Raw genomic sequence first — 17,371 nt, 5'->3', positions numbered from 1 at the left:
CCTTCACTTCCTTGGTTAGATTTATTTCAAGATATCTTCTGGATTTTGAGGCTATTGTGAATGGTGTCTTCCTCTTTCTTTCTTTCTTTCTTTCTTTCTTTCTTGTTTGTCTTTCTTTATTATTTATGTATTTATTATATATTTGCTGTTGGCATATCAGATGGATTCTTATTTTGGGTAATAATTTTATTACCTTCTAATCTGTTGATTTCACTTTTAACTCTATGTGTTTTCTGGTGGAGAATTTAGGGTCATTATGTAGATATGGTAGAATTATATCACCTACAAATTATGTTTTTTTTGTCTTCTTCATTTTGAATTTTTATCTTGTTTGTCTTGTTCATTTTCTTGTTTGCACTTGCTAAGACTTCAAGTACTACATCTTTCAGGGATGGAGAGGGTGGACATCCTTAATTTTAAAGGGAATGACTAGAAATTTTCACCATTTATCATGATGCTGGCTGCTGTATATTGTAGATGATCTTGTATTTGTTGAGTGGTTCTTTTCATCTTTGCTATTTCTCAGTTAGTCAGGTTTTGACCTAGCTGAGTATTTCTTGGTGTTCAGGTTTGTGTCCAACTTATTTTGATGTGAAAATGGAGTTTAAGAAATGGTCTCAGTTAAGCTAGGGGCAGTTGCAACTGCAGAGTTGAGGTTCCAGAGTTGACTCTTCATGCTTCTAGAACATCAGCAAGGGCTAGGTGGTTGTTAAGTGAATCAGCTGACTGATAGTTCAGGAAAGGAAACCACTCAGATCTTGGGGATCAAGGATTGTAATAACCCAAGGAGTTCTATGATCTGAGATGGCAGAGAGCAGTGAGGTGTGGGAAAGTAAACTCACCAAGGCATATCTGGAAAAGCTCCCAGATCTATCTTCAACAACAGTCTTAAAAGAGCAGAGATGGTGGGTGTCAGAAAGTATGGAAAAGTGAGCTTACAAAAGCAGGTCTCAGAATGGCTCCAGGAGTCCCCCAATGGTCCTGGATGAGCTGAGACAGGAAGGGCAAAGTCCAGGGTCCTGTGTGAAAGGAAACTTGACATGACAAGTCAGGGAAAGGTCCTTGATCTGGGGGTCAACCAAGGTTTTAACAGTAGAGATGGAAGGCCATGTATATGTGGGAAAGAGAACATGTAAGATAGGTCTGCCAAAGTTAACTTTACAAATGACCAATGACTTCAAAGAAGATACAAATAAGTGGATGGAGTTTGAAAAGTAATATAGGACTGTAGGAAACCAGGATGCAAGGCCCTAGGGTGAGGTGAGCCTAAAACGTATAGGTCCAGGCTGCATTCTCTGCTAAAGGGAGGGGCACTGAAAACTGTGGCTCTGATAATCCCTGTCTTGCAGAACACTGCTAGACTTGCAGGAGGAAGCAGCCTGGTCATAAAAGTGTACGCTCCCTGCTCTGTGGGAAAGTGTCTTGGTCAACAACCCTTAGCTCATCTCCTTGTCCTGAACAAATAACTCAGCTATCCCTGGCTAAAAGATTAGGCTAGGTTAAAGGTTTACGCCTCAGCTAAAAGCTAAATATAAGTTTACCATGTTTTAGCTCTAAGAAAGAAAACATTGTGGACAATAAATTACTGGATGTGCATTGATAACCTTGAGTAAAAGTTTAAGAATCCTTCTGGCACCAACTAACAGACTAAATGTCCTGTTTCTTTGTATCCTAAATAATTGTATGTGACTGCCATATCCCACATGATGGTTAGTTCCTTGGGATGTATAAAAACCATCTGAATTCTAAAATAAATCATCCTGTTGGGAAGACACAGGTCCCAGAGTTTATGACTCTGTCACCAATCAGACCCTCTGCCCCAAAGCCTGTTAACAGGTCCTCCGCTAAGCAAAGCAAACCTGAGTCCCGACATAGGATATGTATGAGGGACTCAGCAAAGAAAGAGTCTGATAAAAACGAGCCTTTTGAAATTTTCTGAGAAGATGTGAAGAAATGTCTGTTTTACATAGGGCACTGATAGAACACAAAGAAATGATTCTACCCATGTTTAGTATAATGAGCAATGTTTACTTAGGAGAGTATCTGTGAAGTGTTACTTAGGGGATCATGGGTATCTCAAAACAACTGCATACTGGAAAGCTCACCACAGGAAGGGTGAAGACTCACATATCCTATATGCCTGCAACTCTGTGCATGACTTTCAGGCAGCTCTGCTGGTCAGAGGGTCTCAATTTCCATCAATTGTTACTGTCCTTGTGAATCTTGTATGTTTCAGGAGATTCTGAGTCTTGTAAAATTTGTTAATGTCCTAAGTCTTAATGAATCTCCCTCCTCCCTTCAGGAGGAGTATTTCAGTTGTAGGAATCACTGCATAGCAAATGAAAATATGTTAAGTAAAAAGTGAACTATTTTAACAATACACTATACAAAGCAGAAAAACGTAAAGATTGTGATTTAAAATGATATTAATGAACTGTTACATTTATATAGTCACAGAGGAAGACTAATAAATGACAGTCAAGGCATTCAAAATATGGTGGTTTAATAAAAAATGTCCCTCATTGGTTTATGTATATGTATTTAAGCAGGCGATACTCAGTTGGTGGCACTGTTTTTGAGGTTTGGGAACCTTTAGAAAGTGGACTTGCTGGACTTGCTAGAGAAAGTCCAGCATGGGAGCAAACAGTGAGGTTTTGTGCTTTTTACCCTACTTCCTGTTCTATTTGTTTCCTGTTGTGATTGACATTTGATCTCTTGGCTTCCTACTCTTGTTGCCATGCCCACACCTCCACTGTGAACTTCTATCTCCCTGGCGCTGTAATAAAAATAAACTACTCCTTAAATTGCTTGTGGTCTTGTTGTTTATTCAAGCAATATTAAAGTGACCAATACACAAGAAAACTGGAAAAAATAAATGACCAATGTGAATTTATGGTTCAAAAGAGGAAATTAAAATATAAATTAAATGTGAAGGAAACATTCTTAGAGAAATACAACAGAAAAATTCCCAAACCTGGGGAAATACATGGACATTCAACTACAGAAGGCATTGAGAACACCAAAAAGGAACACTACCAGAAAGGAGTCTTTCCATATAATATTATCAGGACTACAGAAATTAAAAGAAACAACATCTATATTCCAAGAAAGAAGAGTCAAGTTTAGGAGCAAACCCATCAGAGTAAGGAGTATCAGCATAATTGTTAAATCTCAGGACATCATGGAATGATGCTTTAAAGACACAAAAGTATAAAATAGAAGCGGAAAGATCTGCCTCCCATGCTCAAGGATCAGAAGAATTAATACACAAATTTTACTCGGTAAACCATAATATTTCATGACAGAGTCCATGAAATTGGACTGCAGGTGGGAGCTAAAAGAAGACTACAACTAAGAGAGGGAGTCTAAGTATGATCAAGATATAGTGCATGAAACTCATAAAAGTCCCATAAAAAAGAAAAAGAAAGGACAAGAGAAGTGGAAGAAACCCTCAAAAAATTGTTTCAAATAGATTATTTAGGATGAAACATCAAAATTATTGCACCAAAGTTCAATGCTCTCCCTAAAAAGAATGCTTATGGTTATAATACATTGACAGTTAAGTAGCAATCAATGCAGAAATATGTAGTGTCCATGAAAGACATTTTACTAGCAATGTATACATGCAAATTCTATTTATTCAAGACAGTTGTTCTGTAATAATTGGAACACTTTATATTTCTACAGAGAACGTTTTCTAAGTTTTCTATTACATTAAAATTGAACTTTACAAAAATAGCTTCTTTGATGACAGTTGAGAAATGTATCTATCTTTGGGTATCATAAAAATCATTAAGTATTGGGTTAATACTATGTCTATTTTGCAGAAAAGTAGTCATAGGCTCTCCTTTGGGTCTATTGCCTAACTTTGAGAGTTTTGGCTACAATAAAGGTGCCTGATAAGGGTTTCATCTCTTGGAATGGGCCCTAAATCTAACTGAGGGCAGTTGGTCACTCAAATTACTTTGTGTCACCATTTTACCTGTGGGTATATCTGGCCAAGCCAGTCATTATTGCAGCTTAGAGTTCAAAGCTGGGTAAGAATCATGATTGCTTTTCTCTTCTGGCAGTTTTGCTTGCACCTTGAGGTACTATGAAAGCTAGGCAATGGGGATGAGGATTCCAGGTCGGTACCAGCTTGATTTCTCCATGTTCTGTAACTGACATGTGTAGTGTCTTCAGCAATAGGGTAGTCCCATCAATTTCTGGATTTCCGAGTTCTGGACTTCCTTATTTCACTCAGATATTTGTTTGTGTTCTCATACAGTGCATTCATATTTTCATTGAGTTGTTTGAACACAGTTTAGTTATTCTTTTAAATTCTTTTTCTAGAAGTTCTTCCAAATCAATGACATTGGAAGGTACTAATATGGGATATCAATGATTTTTGAAAACGATATGTTATTTTTATTTTTCATGTTGCTTTTATTTCTGAGCTGAGACTTGTACATCCGGAGGTAGTTTGTTGTTTGTTACTGTTTTTTTTTTTCTTTAAAAACATTTTTAAAGTTTTTAAATGACATTTTTATTGATTATTTGAGCATTTCATATACTGTACATTGATTATATTCAGATCTTCCCCATCTCCTCTCAGATTCATTCCCATCCCCCTACCCAGCCTCATTTCATAGTCTCTCTCTCTCTCTCTACACACACACACACATACACACACACACACACACGCACACATACTCACACATACACACACAGTTCTTATAATTTTTTCTTCTTTATATTTATTGAACCTTTGTAAATTTCATACACGTGTTTTAATCAAATTTAGACTCTGTCTCCCATTCACACCCCAGTAGCTCACCCCCCAATAGGCACCATGCATTCTACCATACATGTCAATTTCTATCTAGCCAAGCATTTTACCCAGATTCACCTCAGTGGGTGCAAGCCCACACACTGGGGTCTATTAACCCCATCTACAGATTTTATTCTAATAGAATTCATGTCCTCCAAAACCAGCCCTACAGAGAATACCTAAAATAATATGAAGGACAGAAGACAGGAATGAGAATACCCAAGAGATTGCAGAAAGAAGACAAAGGAAGGTAAAATTATGGAAATACAAAATAGGACCAAGAACACAAAGGAATTGAAATTACAGTAACAAATACACATCTTTCAATAATCACTCAAAATACCAATGGTCACGATTCCCCAGTCAAAAGACACAGGCTAGTGGAATGGATTAAGGAACAAAATTCATCTTTTGCTATCCTCAAAAAACTCACCTCAACTTCCAGAATAGGCACTACCTTAGGGGAAAGGATGGAAATAAATATTCCAAGCAAATGGTAGTAAGAAGCAAGCAGGTTTTGCAATTCTAATATTTGAAATAAAAATAAACTTCAAATTAAAACTAATGAGAAGAGATAAAGAGGGTCACTTCATTTTAATCAAAGGAACAATTGACCAAAAAGATATCACAATCATGAACACAGTTCAAGTAGGAGGACTGTTTGGATCATACATAAACATTGAAAGATCCTTTTAAGTATTTAGTATTTCTCTTGAAATCTACACAGTAGCTGCTCAATCTCTTTAAAACAGTTTTCATGTCTATTTCTCAGTGTATAAATAGCTAGATTTAGGACAAGTGTAAAGACAGAGTAAAACACAGCAAGGAACTTGTCCATCCAGGTGATGTTGAGTGGCCACACATAGAGGAAGATGCAGGGTCCAAAGAAGAGCACCACCACTGTGATGTTGGCAGAGCAGGTGAACAGGGCCTCAGATGCACCAGCTTTAGAGCTTCTTGAGACAGTGAGAAGAATATGTGAGTAGGATATCAGCAGCAAAATAAAGCAGGTCACTGCCACAACTCCACAATCAAGGTTCAATAAGATGTTTAAGGTGCTGTAATCCATGTAGACCAACTTCATCACTAGTGGTCTATCACAAAAGAAGCTGCCTACCTCCTGGGGGCCACGGAAAGGCAGCTGCACAATCACAACAGTTTGACTTATGGCATGCACAAAACTGATAATCCAGGCAGTCCAACCATCACAATGCACCTTTGAAGGCTCATAATGCTGAGTAGCAGAGTGGTTTGCAGATGGCCACATAGCGTTCATAGGCCATTATCACCAGTATCACCATCTCTAGCTCTCTGATGAAATCGGAGAAAAAGTTCTGAGACATGCAGCCTGCAAAGAAAATGATCTTGTGCTTCCTGAGAAACTCTGTGATCATCTTAGATGTGGTGTTTGTGGAAAGCCACATATCAACAAAGGACAGGTTTTCTGAAAAGAAATACATGGGGGAGTGGAGACGTGGGTCAGTGATAACTAAGATTACAATGACAACATTTCCAGATACAGTGATCAGGTAAAGCAGGAGAAATACCATGAAGAGTAGAGCCTTCACATTCCATGACTGATAGAATCTCAGAAGCACAAAGTCTGACATGGCAGAATGGTTTCCTGCAGTCATGCTGGTCAGTGTTTCCTCTAAACCAAGTGTGAGAGATGATTCATTATCAGTTAGCAACATGGGACAGGGCAGGTGATTGTTGTGCAACATTTATTTATTTTTGTTTTAGGTGTACATATGAGTGCCTCTATGCATGTGCGTAGCAAATTCATGTCTGGTACCTTTAAAGACCAGAAGAGGGAGGTAAATCCTGTGTAACTGGAGTTACAGTTATTAGGCATCTGTGGGTGCTGGGAGTTGAACCCTCATCCTCTGCAAGAGGAGAAGTGCTCTTCACGGCTTAACCATACTCCTGCCCACAGGATAGTTGAACTTAATATTCACATTAAGGTCAGTCCATTTTTATGTCCACCCATGTGAAAAGAAAATTTGACCAATTATGTCTTTCATTCTTCCCAAATTGAAACCTGAATGCCTAATGTTTGTTCTCAAAAAGTGGAATCTAAAATAGGGCTGAGACAGCAGTCTTACAGTAGGCTTAGGCTAAAGCAGATTAGCAAAGTCAAAAACTAAAAAAAAAAAAAAAGTTTGTTTCATCCACACTCCTACCCTGAATCACTCTTCTAGTAAAGAGTATTTTAGATAAGGCTCAACCAACAAGCATTGCAGCTAAATGGACTCATGCATTTACAAAGATGACTTTGAACAAATACTTAAATCCAGTGCAAATAACAAGATACATTATTGTTTCCCTGTCTTATAAATAATAAATCAAGTGTGAGAGATGATTCATTATCAGTTAGCAACATGAGACAGGGCAGTTGATGCTTGTGCATGATTTATTTATTTTTATTTTATATGTGTGAGTGCCTGTATGTATTATGTATGTACGCATGTATGTACGCATGTATGTATGTATGTGTGCATGTATGTGTGTATGTATGTATACATGTATGTATGTATGTATATGTGTATGTATATATGTATCCTTGGTGCCCTTAGAGCACCTGTGCATGCAATACCTGCACAGGTCAAAAGAGGGCTTGGATCCCCTGGAACTGGGGTTATGGAAATTTTTTAGCTGTCATGTGGTTGCTTGGAACTGAACTCAGGTCCTCTGCAAGAGAAGCCAGTGCTCTTAACTACTGAGCCATTTCTCCAGCTCCTGATTATTCAGTTTAATTGTAGTTTGTATTGATTTTATTAATCTGTGTTGAAATTTCATATTTCCCCGAGACGAATCATAGATAATTTTTGCTTTTCATTTTTTATTATCTTTCTCTAGACATAGTGTTAGATTTTGTTTCTGATCATTTATGCTTTGAAATTCTCCAGGGTGACTCCTAAAACAGCAGGTGAGTGATCAAAATTGCTACCATCATGAGCTTACATTCTCTTTATCTTATAGAGATCATTAGCATACGTTGTTCTGTAAGAAAGATAAGTATTTGTTATATATATTTGGACATATGTCAATAATCTCACAACTTAAAGAAAAGCACACCCATTTATACATAACTGCTATAGAAAATATTCTGATGTTTTAGTCTCAATAAATTAATGACTTATGAGACACTTGAATAAGTTGAACTTTTTGTTTTTTTTATTGTTTTGAGACAGTGTCTGGAACTCATTATGTAGACAGGGGTGGCCTCAGTCTCACAGAGATCAACCTGTCTCAACCACCTGCAGTGATTGCTGGGATTAAAAGTATGTGCCACCTTGTCTGACCCTTGATCTTTACTTTAAAACTCTTCCTGTTCTTCCAAATATTTCCAAAGTACTTGCAAATTATTAGTAGCTGTTGAGTAAGTGACAAAAGAGCCTAATCACAAAGCTAGACTCCAACACTATTTAAGTGATAGATTTCTTGAAAGATGAATATGAACCTAATAAAAAATTCACAAATAAGAAATCAAACTCCTATTTAAACTTGTTTAAAAATTGTTAAAATTCCATATAATTAGGAGAGTTATATTACTCTCTTAATAATTGTCAGTATTTATTTAAATTAGTAGACGAGACTTTTGGTTAGATGCAGTCAAACCTAACTCTAATACTCAATGATCTTGAAACCTACAGCTAATCTAATGTTTACTTCCATTTGTCCATCTGTGAAAAGGAGGAAACTCACTCTAATAGATGTGTTTGAAGAATAATCAGAGCAAATAAAAAGGATCTAAGCTGTTTAGTTCTCAGTGCATGTTAATAAATATTATCTCTTTTTAGTAAATTGTTCTTTGAGAAGCCATTTATAAAGCTTACTGAAAAATATTTTAGACTTGGGACTTTCTCTAAATAGATGATGCTACTGTGAATAGGTCCTAGAAATATTTGATTTACAGAATCTATGATTTCACCCTGGTCTGCATCCTCAAGAGGGGGAGTTAATATTTTGAGGACATAGAGGAGGCAATAGGGTGTTCTGTCATTGTGACTTTAGAATTCTAACCTGTAACAAGTGAGTGTCACAGAAGAGAGGAAAGTTCATTGTGGAATTGGTGAATTGAACAATTAGAGAAAGTAGAGAAATTGCCATAGTTTGAGTGGTATGAAAATAAACAATTTTAAACATTTATACATTTAAAGTATCTACACAAATATTTTTTCTGTGATATTAGCCCCGAAATTCTGTGAATTTCTCAATTTTCAATTTTTACAAAGGGAAATTTGGACTGAAGTATTTAGTATATTACACTAACTGGGCTGTTTTGTGTTGGGGCTGGGAGGCAGATGTTGAAAGATTATGCTATTATTATTTTGAATTGGGTTTCAAACTACTTTTTTAGTAATATCACTTCTCCATCATTGTATAACATCTCATTTCTTTCTCTGTTCCAAAAGTTTTCTTTCATACATGCAGGCAATACACTCATACACATAAAATAAAAATAATAAAATATTTTTTTAAAGTTGTCTTTCATGATACGCTAACTTAGAAATCATCTTTAGACAGGCCTTCATTTTTTTTCAATGTGTCTTACAACTATTGTTAAAATATGATAGAAATTCTATGGTAAAAATGGAGAGATGGAGAACAATCTCCAAACTTTCTACTCTAAGTATCAGGTGCTGAACAAGTCATTCTCATGTTCAGTCAAAGTGAACATGAAAGTGTCACAGGGACTCCTGAAAATTACCTTAATGAAAGCCCCTGAGGTGAGACAACATATTGTCATCAGTTCCTTTTATCTTAGACAATCTGCTGTTCTTCTTTATTAATGAGTGTGTACAGGATGGATATACCCCGAGGAAGTGATTTTCATTAGCCTGACAAATATTCATCACTGGAAATCCATCCCATGGTTTCAATTTTTCTGCTCTATGTCTGAGTAGAAGAGAATAGACCTATAATTTTCCTTGGACATCTCTTGTGAACTTGTTGAGAGTGATGTCAACTGTTGCACATTCTGGAAATCAGACTAAGGAAAAATAATACCTCACTGAAATCTGCTAGTATCAAAAAGTATTTATTTCAAAATTTAGTTTTTATCTGATGATAAGTACTAAGATGTATCCTGAAATTTTGATTTTACACTTGATCTAGGCATGCAAATCAGCTGATTTGACTGAAGTTTTAGTTGTGAGTGAAGGACAGATCATATCTCTGACCACTAATGTCTGGTGACTTCTTGGTTTGATACAGGCTCATCACCAGAAATCTCTGATGTGAATGTCATGTGCTAATGCATGTATGGTCAGTCAAATATGTTGGTAGTCTTAGTCAGCTGACCTCTTTGTTTCCATGTCCTGTGTGATTAATAGAGGTTCTGTAGGCTTATACATTGGATATTATATTATAAAGGAAGTTTTATTTTTGAATAAAGATATAAATTTTACTAAAAATATTTATTCAATTTGATATCTATCATCTATCTATCTATATCTATCTATCTATCATCTATCTATCTATCTATCTATCTATCTATCTATCTATCTATCTATCTAATCTATCTATCTCTTTCATCTATCAATCTATTATCTATCTAACGTCTATCATCTATCTAGCTATCATCCATTTATCTATCTATCATCTATATATCTATCATCTATCTTCTTCTATCTACATATCTATATATATGGAAAGGTTATCACGGAAAGACAGGATTATGTGCCCACATCATGGCTCACTTATGCCTGATATCATTCTTTTCCCTTCCCTCTACATAGTTCCTTCTTGAAGCTAACCACTAACCCCTGCCAATTACTAGCTATTAGTTTACAGTTTCAGGTTTTTTTTTACTTTAAAAAAATTTCTTGAGAATTTTCATACATGCCTATACGGTGTTTTGATCCAATTCACACCCACTTCCTCCCTTCCAGCTCCTCCCATATCCCCCCATCACTTTTTCTTGAAGACTTCCTGTACTCTTCCCTTTTTAATGGCGGTTTTTGCTACTCTAACATTCTACTCCCCAGGAGGTAACTCTAAAATCTTTTAGTGATTAGATAAGAGCTCCCAAATACTTTTGACATTTTTGGCCTTTGTAACAGAGTATGTTGCTAAGAGGCCCAAAGACATTTTGACCTGTAGTCAAGAAACTGGATACTTTTCTTAGGGGTCTTTTGGCACTAATTGCCTAGCCAGTTCCTACCTCCTATACTTATCACACTAGACTCTGAGGAGGTTACCCAAATTGCTGACATGGAATTGGTTCTCAAATTGCTCTGGCTTCTTCAATGCTGAACAGAGACTTTGGGTGAGGCAAATGTGGCACCCCTCCAGTGGGTCTATCTAAAAGACTCACAAATTGCATAACTCTTATCTGTAGAGGGATAAAGTCATTGACTGGTGAACAGGAGATGTGAAGGAGAAGTGAACACAAGAGTGGTTAGCAGTACAAGTTCTAGACAGGAAACCAGAAAAAGGTAAGAGCAAGGCAAATTTCAAATGTTCATATCAGAGTCCATTGGAATTTCTTGACAAGAGCTTCCAAAAGCATCCCTCTATTGGCCTCCTCATTTTTCTTTTGTCTGTCAAGGCTGGACTCAAGAGTTATGGACTCAGGATTTGTTTTCAGCCACTCTGAAAAGCTTCTAGATACAGGGAGAAAAAAAATTTAGCCATCATTTTAGAACAATAGTGGGCTGTGTCCCTTAGCCACAGGTGGCCACTACAGTATTGAAGATCAAGATTTGAAGTCTTTCATCTGAGCAGAATTTTCTGATTAGAAACAAAATCATTGGGACTGGAGAGATGGCTCAGCGGTTAAGAACACTGACTGCTCTTGCAGAAGACCCAGGTTCACATCCCAGTGAAGCATGGAGGAAATACTTCCTGTGTTGACCCTCCTCTATGTAGACTTGATACTGGTTCAATTCCATCTGGTGGGGTCTCTATGGCCTCCCTGAGCAAGGGGACAGGTGACTCACCACAGTTACAGGTCATTTTCAGAGATGCTCCATAGTCCCCTGGAACTTATTCATCTTTGGAGGGCAGGGCGCAAAAACTCTTCATTATATCTCTCTGACCAGATTAGTATAGACCTCAAAGTATGGCTGTTAAACATCCAAGAAGGTTAGTTCTACCAGTCTGGTACTTTTAATTATCATGTGGTATGTAGATAAAGTGTGGGCAAAAACCAAATGTTCTCAGATTAAACCTCGATTAGACATATATTGTTCCTAATCTAGTTGACTAAACTATGACCTTAGTAATGTTAAGACTGTGTGTATATTATTTTTGTCTTACCCTTTATATATCATAAAAACCCACACAGACATTCATCACTTGCTTAGGCATTCCCATTTTTTCTGTCTATTTTGGAAAATATCTCCATTCCCATATACTTTTAGCACCTTTTACATTCTCATTTTGTTTGTTAACAATTATGAGACATGGGCTGGAGAGATATCTCAGTGGTTAAGAACATTGGCTGTTCTTGCAGAAAACCTGGGTTTGAATCCCAGCACCCACATGGCAGCTAACAACTGTCTGTAACTCCAGTCTCAGGGGATCTGACATCTTCTTCTGACCTCTGTGGGCATTGCACAACATGGGTACACTTATATGCAGGTAATACACACATACACATAAAAATAATAAAATTTTTTGAAGATGTTAAAAAATAATTATGAGTCATAATAACATTAACAAATACATTTTGCAACTGTTGTGAGAATTCTTTTCCTGGTGATACTCAGCAATGTTTATCCCATTCTAAGTTTCTAGAGTCAAACCAATGTTTGATTAAAGTTTTCCTGGGGAACCAATGATTTACTGAGCTTACTTACAGAGATGACTGAGAGGTTGCTGAGGTATATGAGTTACCTGGGGGAATGCACGCTGGCAAGCCTTTGTCTAGCATGGATCAAACCTTCTCTTCCTAGCTTTACCCAGATTATATACTTTAGTCATTCCCAAATCCAGGAGACCATGTGATTAGGGAAAAATAAAATACCGTTTGCTTGGAAGAGTGGCTGGATACTCTGGTGAAAGTCCAATGACCCTGCTTGCCCCTCCTTAAATGAAGGAGCACAACCATCAATAAGTCCAACTGTGACGATACAAGCAAGCACAGCTGAAGTTGTGATGATGGTAGTTATTTCACGCAGAAGACACTCTCCAGCTTCATCTTATTAAAAGAAGATGGAATTTAAGAGGATTTGTTGCTAGGATCCACATATGAGGGAGAACAGGTGTCTTTTGTTTTTCTGAGTCTATGTTACTTCACTTAATATAACAGTTTCTAGATACATCCATTTACCTGCAAATTTCATTATTCCATCTTTCTTTACTGCTGAATAGAACTGGAATGTATAAATTATTATGTTTTTTTCAAAAATTTATTATTTTTATTTTATGTGTATGCATGTATTGCCTGCATGTAGGTAAGTGCACCCATGTTGTGCAATGCCCGTGGAGGTCAGAAGAGGTAGTCAGATCCCCTGGCACTGGAGTTATGGACAGTTGTTAGCTGCCATGTGGGTGCTGGGATTCAGACCTGGGTCTTCTGTAAGAACAGCCAGTATTCTTAACTGCTGAGCCATCTCTACAAACCCTAAATTACTACATTTTTAAACAACTCATCAGTTGAGAGGCACTTAGGTTGCTTCCATCTCCTAGCTATTGTGAAAAGAGCAGCAACAACATGGTTGTACAAGTGTCTTTACAATAGGATGAGTCCTTTGAGTATAGGCCAAGGAATGATATACCTGGGACATATGGTAGGTTCATTTTTAGTTTTTAAAGTGTTCACCTCACTGTTTTCCATAGGGGTTGCACAAGTTTGCAATCCCACCATCAGTGAATGGGTATTCACCTTTCTCCACATCCTCATCAGCATTTGGTGTCATTTGTTCTCTTGATCCTAGCCAGTCTGATTGGGATAAGGTGATACCTTAGGGTAATTTTAATTTGCATTTCCCTAATTACTAACCATGTTGAACACTTTTTGTGATGTTTCTTAGCCATCTTTATTTCTTCCTTTAAGAACTCTCTGTTTAAACCCTTAGCCTGTCTTTTAATTGGGTTATTTGATTTCTTGCTTCTTTGTTTTCTGTGTTCTTTATTATTCTGGATGTTAAACCTCTCTCAGATGTGTCACTGATGTTTTCCCATTCTGTGGGTTTTCTCTTCACTTTTTAAATTGTTTCTTTCCCTGTATAGACGCTTTTTAGTTTAGTGCAGTCTCACTTGCTGATTGTTGGCCTTAATTCCTGAGCAATTTCTGTCCAATTTAAAAAATCCTTTCCTACACCTATATCTTGTAGGGTACTGACATTTTTTTCTTCTAATAGTTTCAGAGTTTTCCACTTTATATTGAGGCCTTTGATCAATTTGGAGTTGACTTTTCTGCAAGATGAAAGATAAGGATCTAGTTTCATTCTTCTATAGGTAGAGATCCAGTTTTGCCAGCATCATTTGTTGAAGATGCTGTCTTTCCTCCATTGTGTGTTCTTGGCACCTTTATCAAATATCAGGTGGCTGGAATTGTGTGTACTCAGGTTTGGGTCTTCAATGATGTTTCATTGATCTATGTGTCTATTTGTGTGCCACTACAATACTTTTTTTATTACTATAGCTCTGTAGCTTACTTTAAGATATGGTATAGTAGTCTCACAGTGCCACTCTTTGTGCTCAGGGTTGATTTGGCTATCCGGAGTCTTTAGTGCTTTCATATCTATTTAAGGTATGAAATTGAGGTTTTCTGTAATTCTGTGAAGTATGCCATAGGAATTTTGATTGAGATTACAATGAATTTATATATTGTTTTTTGTAGGATGGTCATTTTCAGAATATTAATTGTTCCTGTCCATGAGCATGGGAAATCCTTCCATCTCCTGATGTCTTCCTCAATCTCTTTATTTAATGATTTAAAATTTTCACTGTAGAAATATTTGGTGTATTTGGTCAGGATTATTCAAAGATATTATTATTATTATCATTACTACTACTACTACTACTACTACTACTACTACTATTACTACTACTACTATTACTACTACAGCTATTGTGAATGGCAGTGTTTCCCTGTACTCTTTCTCCAATTGTTTATTATTGGTATATAGAAAGGCTATTGATGTCTGTAGATCATTTTATAACCTGCCACTATACTGAAAGTGTTCCTCAGTTCTAAGAGTTTTCTGCTGGAAATTTTGGGATTTCAGGTATAGTTTCATATTGTTGCAAAAATGATAGTTTGACCTCTTCTTTTCCAGTTAATACTCCTTTAATTTCCTTTTCTTGTCTTATTGCTCTAGCAAGAGTTTCCAGCACTATAATGAAAAGGAATGGAAATATTGGACATATTTGTCTGGTTACTGATTTTAATGGGAATGCTTCCAGTTTGTCTCCATTTAGGATGAAGTTGGCTGTGGTTATAGCTTTAATTATGTTAAGGTATCTTCCCTCCAGTCCAATTACCTTTAGCACTTTTATCATGAACTCATTCTGAATTTTGTCAAGGGCCTTTTCTGCATCTACTGAGATGACAATGTGGTCTTAGTCTTTGAGTCCATTTACATTTGATGACATTTATTGACTTGCATATATTAAACCAACCATACTCCTTTATATGGAGTAAAGCCTACTTGATCACGGTGAATCATCTTTTTGATGTACATCTCTGTGTTGTTTGCAAGTGTTTTGCTGAGTTCAATAAGGATATGGGACTATAGTTTTCTTATTTAGTTATGTCTTTGCCTGATTTGGGTATTAGAGTGATGCTGGATTCATAGAAGGAATTTGGGAGTTCTCCCTCCTTTTGAATAATTTAAGTAGTATTTGTTGGAGGTCTTCTTTAAATGTCTGGTAGAATTCTGCTGTAAATCCATCTGGGCCTCAGCTTTTTTTCAGTTGGGAGGCTTTGTATTATTGTTTTCAATTCCTTATGTGTTGTGGGTCTGTTTAAATTGTTGATCTCTTCTTGGTTTAACTTTGGTGGTTCCCACGATTTTAGATATTCATCCACTTAAGGTTTTCAAATATAGTAGAATATATTTTTAAAAATATTCTTTTGTAATGTTTTAGATGTTTTGGGTGTCTGTTGTGATGTTTCTCTTTTCATCTCTGATTTTTGTTGATTTGGATTTGCTCTTTCTTTTGGTTTATTGGTCTAAGGGTCTGTCTATCTTGCTTAGCTTTTCAAAGAACCAGCTTTTAGATTCATTGATTTTTTTGTATTGGTTTCTTTGTTTATATTTCATTAATTTCTGCTTTGATTTTTGTTATGTCTTCTCTTCTGCTGGTTTGGGTTTCATATGTTCTTGTCTTTCCAGGGTCTTGAGTTGCAGTGTTAGGTCATTTACTTGGGCTCTTTCTAATTTTTTAATATAGGACCTAAAAGCTATAAACTTCCCTCTTAGGAATGCTTTTAAAGTGTCCCAGAGGTTTTGTTGTCCTTTTTGTTGAATTCCAGGAATTCTTTTTTTCTTTAATTCTCCTTTGACCAAGTCTTTGTTTATGAGTGTGTTGTTTAATTGCAATGAGTTTGTGTAGTCACTAGAGTTTCTTCCAGTGTTGATTTTGAGCTTTATTGCATTGTGTTCTGGTAGAATGCATGGAATTATTTCAAAATCATGTTTAGAAGAGGGATATAAAGAAGAATTTTTTTCTCTGAAAAATTTAGAAAAGCATAGACTTACAGAGATCCAAACAGTTGCAGCTGAGTTTAGAGCAGAACAAGAGTTATGGGAGGGGGAGAAAGGTGTAGGATCTGGAGCATTTATCCTGTTCAGGGAATCCATAGCTAGTTAGAAGGAGGAGGAGAGATAGCCTAGAATAAAGGATGGAAGCAAAGGAGACCTAAAATTGGATTGAACAGTATCAGAAATCATCATGAGCAAAGTGAGGAAGAAAGACACTTGGAAGAGGACAAAGACAGGGAGAAAGATGGAAGACAGAGAACCTTCCAAGCCCATGGCAAAGGAAGGGAGAGGAAGGGGTCACATGGGGCCCAGTGGGAAGCTCCTGGAGCTCCAAAGCCAACTAAGACCTAGAGTTCCTTCCAATTCCAGAACTAGGAAGAAAAGGCTGAAGTCTACCCATAGAAGCAGCAGCAGGGAGAGGCATCCCTGTCACAATTACCGTTCTAAGTGAGAAAAGAACCCAAGTCACTTGTCAAGGCGGCCCAAGGAAAAGAGGGGTAGCAGGGCATGGGAAGATGTTCAGTATTGCTTCTGAGTCGAACACCTACAGAGAGAAGGGAAGACCTCCAGTTTGGAAGGTAGAGGAAGGAGGGAGAGCGACAGACTGAAAGGAGAGGGATGTGGAAGAGAGAGAGGGGTAGAGAGAGAGAGAGAGACAGAAAGAGAAAGAGAGAGACAGAGAGTCAGAGAGATAGGAGAGAGAGACAGAGAGAGAAGAGATCCAAAGTTCTGCAGGAGAGCACTTAACCCAAACTCTGTCAGAGGGTGAGCATGCAAATGGACTCATAATCTTGGGTCTGATGTGGTTGTTGGTGGGAGCCAGCATAGGCAAGATGATCACAGGAGTGCATGGTCAGCAGCATCGTTCGGTAAGAGGGAACAGGTTCATAAGTTACCC

General features: G+C 37.1%; 1 pseudogene; it reads right to left on the bottom strand.

Moving 5' to 3' along the window:
• Nucleotides 1-5,476: 5,476 nt before the first annotated feature.
• LOC103744738 lies at nt 5,477-6,447 on the bottom strand (annotated as a pseudogene).
• Between the last annotated feature and the right edge of the window lie 10,924 nt (nt 6,448-17,371).

The sequence above is a fragment of the Nannospalax galili genome, unplaced genomic scaffold, assembly GCF_000622305.1.
Source record: "Nannospalax galili isolate Female #2095 unplaced genomic scaffold, S.galili_v1.0 scaffold1423, whole genome shotgun sequence".
In the NCBI taxonomy this organism is placed as follows: domain Eukaryota; kingdom Metazoa; phylum Chordata; class Mammalia; order Rodentia; family Spalacidae; genus Nannospalax; species Nannospalax galili.
The sequence above is the reverse complement of the archived record's forward strand: the minus strand, read 5'-3'. Positions and strand labels throughout refer to the sequence as shown.